Source organism: Nicotiana attenuata, chromosome 6 (genome assembly GCF_001879085.1).
Source record: "Nicotiana attenuata strain UT chromosome 6, NIATTr2, whole genome shotgun sequence".
Lineage (NCBI taxonomy): Eukaryota > Viridiplantae > Streptophyta > Magnoliopsida > Solanales > Solanaceae > Nicotiana > Nicotiana attenuata.
In genome coordinates, this window is record NC_031994.1 from 89,001,840 (window position 1) to 89,012,411 (window position 10,572).

At 37.9% G+C, this 10,572-nt stretch overlaps 1 long non-coding RNA gene across 1 annotated transcript; it reads left to right on the forward strand.

The window, feature by feature from the left end:
* LOC109227407 lies at positions 7,997–10,200 on the forward strand. Its single transcript, XR_002068275.1, has 2 exons — positions 7,997–8,262; positions 10,066–10,200. It is a non-coding gene; the product is annotated as an uncharacterized LOC109227407 (long non-coding RNA).

Consider the following 10,572-nt stretch of genomic DNA (forward strand, 5'->3'; position numbering starts at 1 on the left):
CCTTTTTAAGCAGTCAACAATAGATAGGAAAAACAACTAGGAACGGTAAACACATAAGAACTGCCCCTCGGGCACAATAACATCAAATCAGCCCCTCGGGCAATATCACAGAACAATACCAGGCCCTCGAGATATATCTCATGTCACAATGGATACCCGCGCTCACTAGGGGTGTGCAGACTCCTGGAGGGGCCCCTTACGGCCCAAACGCAATATCAATCCATCTCGTGGCATCATAAACAGGCTTTTGGCCTCATATCAATATCAAGCCACCTCGTGGCGTACAATCTCAGGCCCTCGACCTCATTATCATAATTAGTGTATCACTGCTGCGGCGTGCAGCCCGACCCGAAAGTATCCTCACAATACAGGCCCTCGGCCTTACTCAGTCACAATCTCATAAGCCCTTCAGGCAATAGTAAGAATATGCAGCTCAGCTCAAAGTATCTTTAAAACATTATTTAAGGTTTCTAAAAGAGATTAACATAGCTGAGTTTTGAAAACATTGAAAGATCTCCACGACTGAGCACAAGTATGAAATCAAACAGTGAGGAAAATATCATTAGCGATCCCCTAAGGGTTCAAGCAGTTGGCACGAAGCCCAAATATGGCATTTAGCCCAAAGTATAATAATATCAAACAATTAGCTACCAAATATACAGAAAAATAGTCATTCGGGATGGACTAAGTCACAATCCCCAACGGTGCACGACTCCACGCTCGTCATCTAGCATGTGCATCACCTCAACACAGCCGAACGTTGTGTAATCCGGGGTTTCATACCCTCAAAAAAGCATTTAAAATCATTACTCACCTCGAACTAGCCCGAAAAGCTACTCTGCAACACGCTTGCCTCTCGAACCAACTTCCGAGTGCTCCACATTTACCAAGTTCAGATTTTTATCATCAAATTATGCTAAACGAATGAATTCCAATCGAAAAATATTGATTTTAAGCACAAAACTCGAAATCCGTCAAAACCCGACCCCCGGCCGCGTCCCGGAACTGGACGAACTTTATACCAAAATGTTCTTCATCATCTCACGAGTCCGTACATATAAAGAACTCGAAAATCGGAGTTCGCCCTCAAATCATCCCTAGAAGGTCTCATAATCTCAAGCCCTAACTCCACCTTTTTCTACTGATTTTCATGAATTAAACACTGATATTTTGTTCCTTAATCACAAATAATCGAGTTTTAGGGTCCAAAATCCTTACCTCAATCCATATGGTGAAAATCACCTCCAAAATCGCCCAAATCCGAGCTCCCCAACTCAAAATATGACTGAATGAACAAACCCAAGTTTTATACTCACTCCGTTCCAATTTATGTGAACCTGTTTGACTGGGCACGGAGTTTGTGAAAAAATGAAGACTTTTGGGATATGTGGTCCTAAAAAAGTCAAAAAGGGGCCCAGAGTATTTGTGTGGTTATAAAAGCTTCTCATTAAGGGTAGAATTGTAAGTTTAAGCAAAATTGTTACCAAATTTAGAAAGGGTTCATTCTTTTTGGAACGGACCAAAAAGGAAATAGGTTCACATAAACTGGAACAGAGGGAGTATATTTTTCTGCCAGCTATTCTGCCTCGTTTCTTGTTCCAAACAACCCCTACACTCGTATTTTACGCCTCCAATGGGTTCCTAGTAAAATTCTAGTCAAGTTAGGCTTTTGAATCACTCAATTTGACCTTATAATAAATGAGATATGTAGGTTTTAATATTTCCAAATAGTGCAGATTTTTAAATACGCCGTCAGTGACAATTTCGTAATTAATCTGAAAAATCTGGCAACCTAATTCTTAGTAAAATGACCATAAAATCCTCGTACGATGTCCAAATTCGATGATTCTTTTTGCTACGGGTCCGTAATTACGATACGGATCTAATGTTTCAATCAAAAAAGAAATAGAAGCTCATTTGTTCAATATGATATCATTTATGCTTGAAGAAACGTCGTCAAAACATAAGAAAAACGAGTGCAACACAATCCAAACCTATCCGAAACTATCCCGAACTTAGTCGAACCTCCGGAACACCCAAAACGACACCAAAACACCAAATCAACCCCGAATTCAAGCCTAAAAACTTCTAAACTTCCAACTTTCGACACCGAAACTATCCAAAACAACTCCGATTGACCTGAAATTTTATAGACATATCCAAAATGACATTACCAACCTGTTCCAACTGTCGAAATTCCATTCCGACCTTGATAGCCTATTTTCCACTGCCGACCAGAAATCGCCAAAAACTAACTTTCGCCAATTCAAGCCTAATTCTACACCGGACATCACAAAAATATTCCGAACAAACTCCTAAGTCCCAACTCACCTAACGAAGCTATCCGAGCCATAAAATCCGCATTCCGAGGTCATATACCAACAAGTCAAATCTTGGTCAAACCTTTCAAATCTTACGCTTCAATTGAGAACTGTTATTCCAAATTCATTCCGATTACCCTGAAAACCAAAACCAGCGATTTATATAAGTCATAATACATCACACGGGGCAAGTCATGCCCGAGAACTGACGAGCAAAGTGCGACAACTCAAAACGACCGGTCGGGTCATTACAAATACGTAGTTAAATAGTCATACGGGACGATCTAAGTCACAATCCCTAATGGTGCACGACCCCACGCTCGTCATCTAGCATGTGCGTCACCTCAAAATAGCACAACGATGTGAAAGCCGTGGTTTCATACCCTCAGGACAATATTTACAATCATTACTTACCTCTATCGGTCCAATTTCAAGCCCGCGATGCCTTTGCCTCTTGAATCTGCCTCAACACGCGTCGAATCTATCCAAAATCAGAATCATGACGTCAAAATATGCTAAGGGAACGAAGCCCATGCGAAAATAATCAAATTTCAACACAAATCCGAAATTAACCAAACCCGACCCCCGGGCCCACGTCTCGGAATCTGACAAATTAACATCAACGGAATCCTTATCTTCCCACGAGTTCATGCATAGAAAATTTACCAAAATCCAACCACAAATGACCCCTCAAATCCCAAATTCTAGGTCTCCAATTCCAAGCCCTAGTTTCTTCAATATTTACCCACAAATTTCCATAAATTTCAAGCCTAATCAATGAAATAACACCATAGGAACGAGTTTTATGTTCAAAAATCTTACCTCAATGAAGTTCCCTCTGATTCCCTCTTTAAAATCCCCCAAAAAGCTCCAAAAACCGATTTAAAATGGTGAAGAAAGTCTGAAAATCGCGAAGAATGAAATATATACTCTCTGACCTAGGGATTCCGCACCTGTGGTCCTTTTTCCGCTTCTGCGGCCCGCTTCTGCGGTCTAGCCACCGCACCTGCAGTTTTCACTTAAAGGTCTGGGACCGCACCTGCGGTCACTCTCTCGTACCTACGCCAACGCAGATGCGTCCAAATGCCCGCTTCTGCGGCTCTGCCTGACTTACCTCTTGGCCGCTTCTGCGGCTTGCTTCCGCATCTGTGGGAGTCGCACCTGCGGCCTCCCAACTGCAGATGCGATTATGACAGCAACCAAAAAAATCTTCAGCTGCAAACTCCCAATTCCTAACTTTCTGTCAACCAACCGAAATCACCCTGAGGCCCCCGGGACCTCAACCAAAAGCACGAACAAGTTATATACCACTATCCAAACTTATACCAATCTTAAAAACACCTCAAACAACATCGAATCAACCAAATCACATTGGTTTCAAGCCTAAGGTTCCAAAAATCTTCCGAATTACGCTTTTGATCAAAAAGTCTATCAAACCACGTCTGAATGACCTGAAATTTTGCATACACATCCCAAATGACACAACGGACCTACTGCAACTCCCGAAATTCCATTCCGAACCCTATATCAAAATCTCACCTATCAATCGGAAAACGCCAAAAATCCATTTTCGCCAATTCAAGCCTAAAGCTACTCCGGACCTCCAAAATACATTCCGATCACACTTTTAAGTCCCAAATTGCCTCCCGAAGCTATCCGAATCATCGGAATTCACATTCGAGCCCTTTTTCACATAAGTCAACATCCGGTTGACTTTTCCAACTTAAGCTTACTAAAAGGAGACTAAGTGTCTCAAACCTTACCAAAACCTCTCCGAACCCGAGCCAACCAACCCGATAACACATAATACAGCTCAACAAGACAATAAGAAGCAGGAAGGGGGGAAACAGAGCGGTAACAAATGAAACGACCGGTCGGGTCGTTACAGTTATAGAGCCAGAGCCGAATTTTCAATAAAGAGAGTTAAAATATAAATGAGTAATACACACAAAAAAAAATCAAAAAGGTTCAACATATATAACCCAAGTTGATGATTTTATTTAACCCAAGTTTGTTTGAAGCTTTTAAGAAAGATATGTCCCGTGAGTTCGAGATGACGGATGTAGGGGTCATGTCATACTACTTGGCCTAGAAGTGAAGCAGATAGATGATGGAATTTTTATCTCTCAAGAAAGCTATACAAAAGAGATATTGAAGAAGTTCAACATGCTCGATTGCAACCCCGTGAACACGCCAATGGAGGTGGGACAAAATTGTCCAAGTTTGATGAAGGAGAAAAAGTGGATCCCACATTTTTCAAAAGTCTTGTGGGAAGTTAGAGGTACTTGACTTATACCAGGCCAGATATACTCTTTGCAGTTGGAGTAATAAGTCGCTTCAAGGAAGCTCCTAACTCCATTCACTTGAAAGTCGCTAGAAGAATTCTTCGTTACGTAAAAGGTACGATTGATTTTGTATTATTTTACTCTTCTTCTAGTGACTTCAACCTTGTAAGATTTTGTGATAGTGAATATGTAACAACAACATCCTGTACATATCATGCTATTTGGCTAAGAAGATTATTAAAGGAGCTCAATTTACAACAGATTGAAGCTACGGAGATTTGTATTGACAACAAATCTGCACAAGCACTCGCGAAGAATCCAGTGTATCATGATCGAAGCAAGCATATAGATACAAGGTATCACTTTAACAGAGAATGCATTGCCACAAGGAAGTCGAGCTCAAATATGTGAAGTCTCATGATCAAGCTGCGGATATCTTTACAAAGCCTATCAAGTTTGAAAGTTTTCAGAGATTGAGATCAAGACTTGGAATGAAAAAGAAAAATTAAAATTCAGGGAGAGATTGTGGGGTCCATCTTATTCGACAATAGGCATATATGCCTATGAAATAGAAAACTTTGCTGGCAAGTCTGTCTTGGAGCCAAAGTTTGGAAATAAGTGGAGGAGATTAATACATCTCCTATAGCATTCTTGGAGGCTACGTTTTTGCTCCTATAAATGGAGGACTCTCTCACTTCTTCAAACACACCAAAAAGCAGAGAGAAGTAACATAAGTTAAAGAGAGTAATCCACAGATCGTAATCTCTGAGATAAATAGTGAGTGTGAGTAATATTGTTATAAGGTATTTAAAATAAAGAGTGTTATTTCTTTCAAAATTGTAGTAGTCTCTTGACACTATCAAGTTATAATATTATAGTGGTAATATTACTCTGTTCGGGTATTGTATTTTACCCCGTTAAAATATTCGATGTCTTTGTTACTCTCTTGTATTATTGTTATTGATCGTGGATATTATTCATGGGCGGGATTATTATTATTTTCCCAACAGCCGTGCCATTTCCCGCTTCATAGCAGTTGTTTCCCAAACTTCACATTTCTTGTAGAAATCAATTTGTGCCTTGAATATTCTGTCAACATGTCAGCAAGCAACCAAGCTTCTTTTCCTGCTAAAATCAGGAACTTGTCACAAAGTATATGCAAAACTTGAAGTGGGATTTGTTGAACTTTTTAGCTTCCCTTGATGTCATCTCACTATGTGCTCTATGATGACACGCTTGATGCCTATGACATTCAAAACATTTTAATGCTCCTGTTCAAATCGCATTCTAATGCTGGTTCAAATCGCATTCTAATGTTCCTGCTCGGATATCTGACCGAGAAAAGAAGGCTCCACAGAAACATAGTTTGCTTAGATGTAATGAGCTAATTGTTGAGGCGTCAATTTTTTTTATAGATTGCAGGAAAGTAATGAGCTATAGCTAGAGGTTGTTTCTTCAGCTCTATGGTGTAAAGTTACTCATTGAAGAGTGTAGATACTTTTCACCCTTGTTTTCTTTACTTGATTATATATATTATCACCCTTTGCATTGTATAAATCTGGGACTTATGGCTTCCCTCCGAAAGACAAGGTGTGCTGCTAAGAGTTTCAATTCCATCTGTAATTGCAACTTTAGATGTCAGCTTCTAACTAGCAACGTGTTTTTGCGAGAACTGATATGGTTTCAAATTGTAGATGCCTGACGGAATTTTGATCCCAAAAAAGTTTGTCTTCTTTTTTTCGTATCGTACTAAGCTTTAAGGAGAACGATTCTCATGACTTATGTTGCCATTTTATATATTTGGGCTTTAGAAATGGACCTCTGCGGAAAGCAGCAAGTCGAGATAAATATACCCGATAACAGGTACATCTCCAGCTCATTTGTATTTGTCACACCCTTTTTTACCCTCTTAAAATAGATTAAGTGATTTTAGAAGCTCAAAAAGGGTTTCCAAATTAAATCTAACAAAGAATTTGTGTTCAAAATTTTTTTCAGAGCGGCCACCTGATATTTGGTTTTAGTGTGTCAGATCACCGTTTTTTAAAATAATTTGTTCTTTTGAAATACGTTTGGACTCGAAAACTGAATGCACCAGAGTTTCAGGTAAGGAGGTTCATTTGACTCGGGGAGAAGGTGTTAGGCATTTCCCAAGTCCCGTAACTAGTACGGTTGCGTAACCGACCTAGTTGGCTTTTAAAATATTCGAATTGATGTAAAAACACAAAAAAAAAACAAACACAACAAGGTTCGAGGTTGTCCCTACCTATATAAAAGACAAAGAAAATAAAAATAAAAATAAAATACTACACTATGCTTCCTTCACAAGCTCGCCAGGCCATTCCCGAATAATATAATCGATTAAAGGGATAACCTCTCGCCTTAACAAAACTAAAACATAAACGCCCTAAAATTTTGCCTACCCAAATATGATAGGCCTAAAACATGCTCCTAACGTATAAAAACAAAAGAATAATAACAGGTGCAAATTACCTTCTTTATCTTAAGTTCCCAACCCCACGAACCAATTCCACTAATTTGAAACCATCAGTACATTATTTTTTTCCCTCTCTTAATCAAGCTTAATTAGTAATAGGCTAATGATACAACAACGATCCCAAAAACTATTCGGGAAAGAACATGAAAGCAACGTGAATTCCAACCCATGCGAACATATTGACAATCTCAAGCACACACGCAACAAAGACTTTATTCCATCAAAATTGATATACAGGATTGAAGGGAAAGATAAGAGTGAGAAATGGATCTCCAAAATGAATATGACTCTGACTGTTTTGAAACTTGACAATGCACAGGACGACGACCGGACCTCGACAGGCAAAAGATTGACCGAACCTCGCCGGAGAAACTCGAATATCGCCGACTAACTCGAACTCTACTCGACCAGAGAACACCGAAGCTGAAAGAGCTGACCGGAACTTTAAGAAAGAAAAAGAGCCTCGGTTAGTGGGTGGTTGATGGATTTCAGATCTGTTGTGTTTAATGTGGACAGCGGATCTGGTGCAGATAAGTGTTTGGACGGTGTTACAGTTGTGTTTTTTGGGAATTTGCAGGTGGGTTTGCTGCTGGGTTATGAAGTTTTTGAGGTCCTTTTAATGGTGGAAAATAGGTGTTATCAACCCTCTGTTTTCTCTCTCTGCTTTTCCGTCCCTTTCTTTTTTCAATTCCGTGTGTTACTCATTTTGTATCTATTTATCTCTCGAGAATATATATATTTCTACTAATAGAAGTGCCCTAAAGCAAGCACAAGACCGTCGACATCCCTGCTTGCCGGGGCAATTTGGTCTTTCTCAGTTTTATGATGGATAAAATATCTGTTGTGCCCCCGCATATGTTGATTTGTATGTTCAGAGAAAGACTAAATAGGTAATTTCGGCTCCACCTTGTGATGGGAATGACGGCCACCGCTTGGCTTTAGGAAAACTTTGCGCTGCTTCTCTGCCTTTCGTTTGTTTAGAATTGCCATCGCTTCTCTTTCTTCATCGTTTAATCTGCCATTCTTATGACTTTAAAATCTTTGTGTTCATTAACGGCACATCGATTTCTGAAATAAAAAATGATACTTTAATAGAAAATTGGGGGTTTCGCTGAGTTTCTTCACACTTCCGTAATTGCTCCATTAAGATCATAGTCGAAAGGTTAGTTTTACTGCTATATTTTATTCCATTTCTATGTGCTCTGTAATTGTTTTGTTTCAGGGGTGTTGTATATTGTTGCTTTGTGGTTCGAAATATCATGCTAATTTGTCTTAATTTTTTGAAATTTAAAAAACAGCTTGAAAAGAAACTGGGGTTTCCGCTGATTATTTGACGATTCTCCATCATTATTTGTATTTAAAGATTTTGTCATTTTGACCAAGAGTAATAACTTGAGGATTTTAGAATGAATGAGCATGTGACTGACTTGGATTTCAACTACTGTTTGATCTGCATCCTACTTATTTCATTTTCCTCCAAATTTACATGAAAAAGATGAGTTATGTTTTCATTATTTGGAAATTTTTGTGTTATCGCTTCTTATCTTTTACCTGCCGTAGTTTTAGCTTCATAAAATTTGGTTACTAATCTGACAGTGATGTTTGGAGAAGGAGCTATCAATGATCTAAGTAGAGAAAGTATAATATAGACGTGATGTTCTATAATAAAAATTCAACAAACACGTTTTGTAGAGAAAAAGTTATCACAAGAGTTGCTTCAAAGCACTCGATTTGTGTTATATAGATAGTTGATCGTAGTGTGTAGGTTTTCTCAAACTCCCATAACTCATGTTGGATCTCAAGTTTCCACTTTAGTGCGTGACAGACGTAGATTCACCAGCTCTCATGGAGACTCTATCTTCTACTTTTGACTTCTATCAAATTTTAAATTTTAATAGGATTAGAAAAAAACTACCGAATGTAGTAAATTGAAAAGGTTTAACTGATATTAAAGAAGATTAGTTGCAGTAAAATATAATATATTTTTTTTTTGTGAACTACAAAATTACATAGTTTACACTGCCTATATAGTTGTACGAGACTAGGAGTAAGTGAGTGTCTGCGAAGAAATACTGAGAGCCAGGACCAAGCAAGTAGATTTTGGCTCTCTTCCGATATTTCATACCAACATTTTCTAACATGCTTTATTTGGTTATTTAATTAATATTTGAGTTCTTATATAGTTGATACTGAAAGCGCTCTACCATCCGCTTAGCGTATGGAACTTTAGAAAAAAATTACATGATAGAAGTAATTTTTAAAACAATTTGTAAAGCTCTGAAAGGAAGTTTCTTCTAAAAGGACATCATTTAATTGAAGTTAGGTTGGGGATTTACTGGAATTAACAAGCTGAAAAAGATTTATTCTTAAGATTAATCAAAACATGTCAAGTTTTAATAGTTGTGCACATAGGAAGGCATGGTGTGCTCTTACGATAATAGCAAAGTGGCTGCTTGATTTGTATCTATTTAACTGTCACATTCTTGACCATGTGGTTATTTGTTTATCTCTATGTTTGCTTCTGTATTAAAGTGAGCACCTAATAAACTTATCTCAATTTTGTTTTGTTGTATGTTCAAATGCTACATAACCTATTCCATGGTAAACACTTGCTACAACTGTGCCATATTTCTACTTTAAAACTTCTGTATAGTAGTTTGCTTATCATTCTTGGAAGTAACAAACCATTATCATTTGTGTGTCCATTTAGCACATTTATATTTTTCTCCACTCGCTTAATACGTGTATTTTTTAAATACCCCAATAACATTACCAATCAGTTCTAAAGATTCTTTTGAGTCAAATGTCCATAGTCACTCTTAATTATCTTAAAGAAATAAGTTTTGCCATGATAGTTCACCAGGACTATCACCAAATTTGGTTAGTACAGTTGGTTGAATGCATGACCTTATAATAGTAGATCTATTGCGTAAGTGAAATTGTTGTATACTTTTCTTGCAAGCAGAGACTGAACCAACCAAGGTTGTAGGGAATGGAATCAATAAAAATGAAAGAAGCTCTTTTGAGAAAGAGGCTGAGTGTGGAGGAAAACTGTAGGAAGGCATATTTTCTTACTGAGATTTGAGACACAAAATTCAATCAGTTTTCCAGTGAAAATCATAGAAACTGGTATGTGTTCTATCTTAAATANTTTTACGTTTTTTACGTCGTTTTCGTTTATAGTTAAGTTCTTGTTTACGTATTAGCTAAACACTATAANAGGTTTTACAGTCAACGTATGTTACCTATTCGAACTTTGTATCAATGCATCTGAGATGTTTAGATGGATTACTCCGGAAGTTCTTAAAGTCTTTCTTACACATAGTTATCACTTTTCATCATTGAATGATACATTTTTTAGTTTAATTTTTAATCATCCAGCTGAATATTATATTACGTATGCTGCAATTGAAATGAAATACATTATAATGCAAAATATTGGCTTTGCTTCAAAAACAAAAGGTTGCCTATC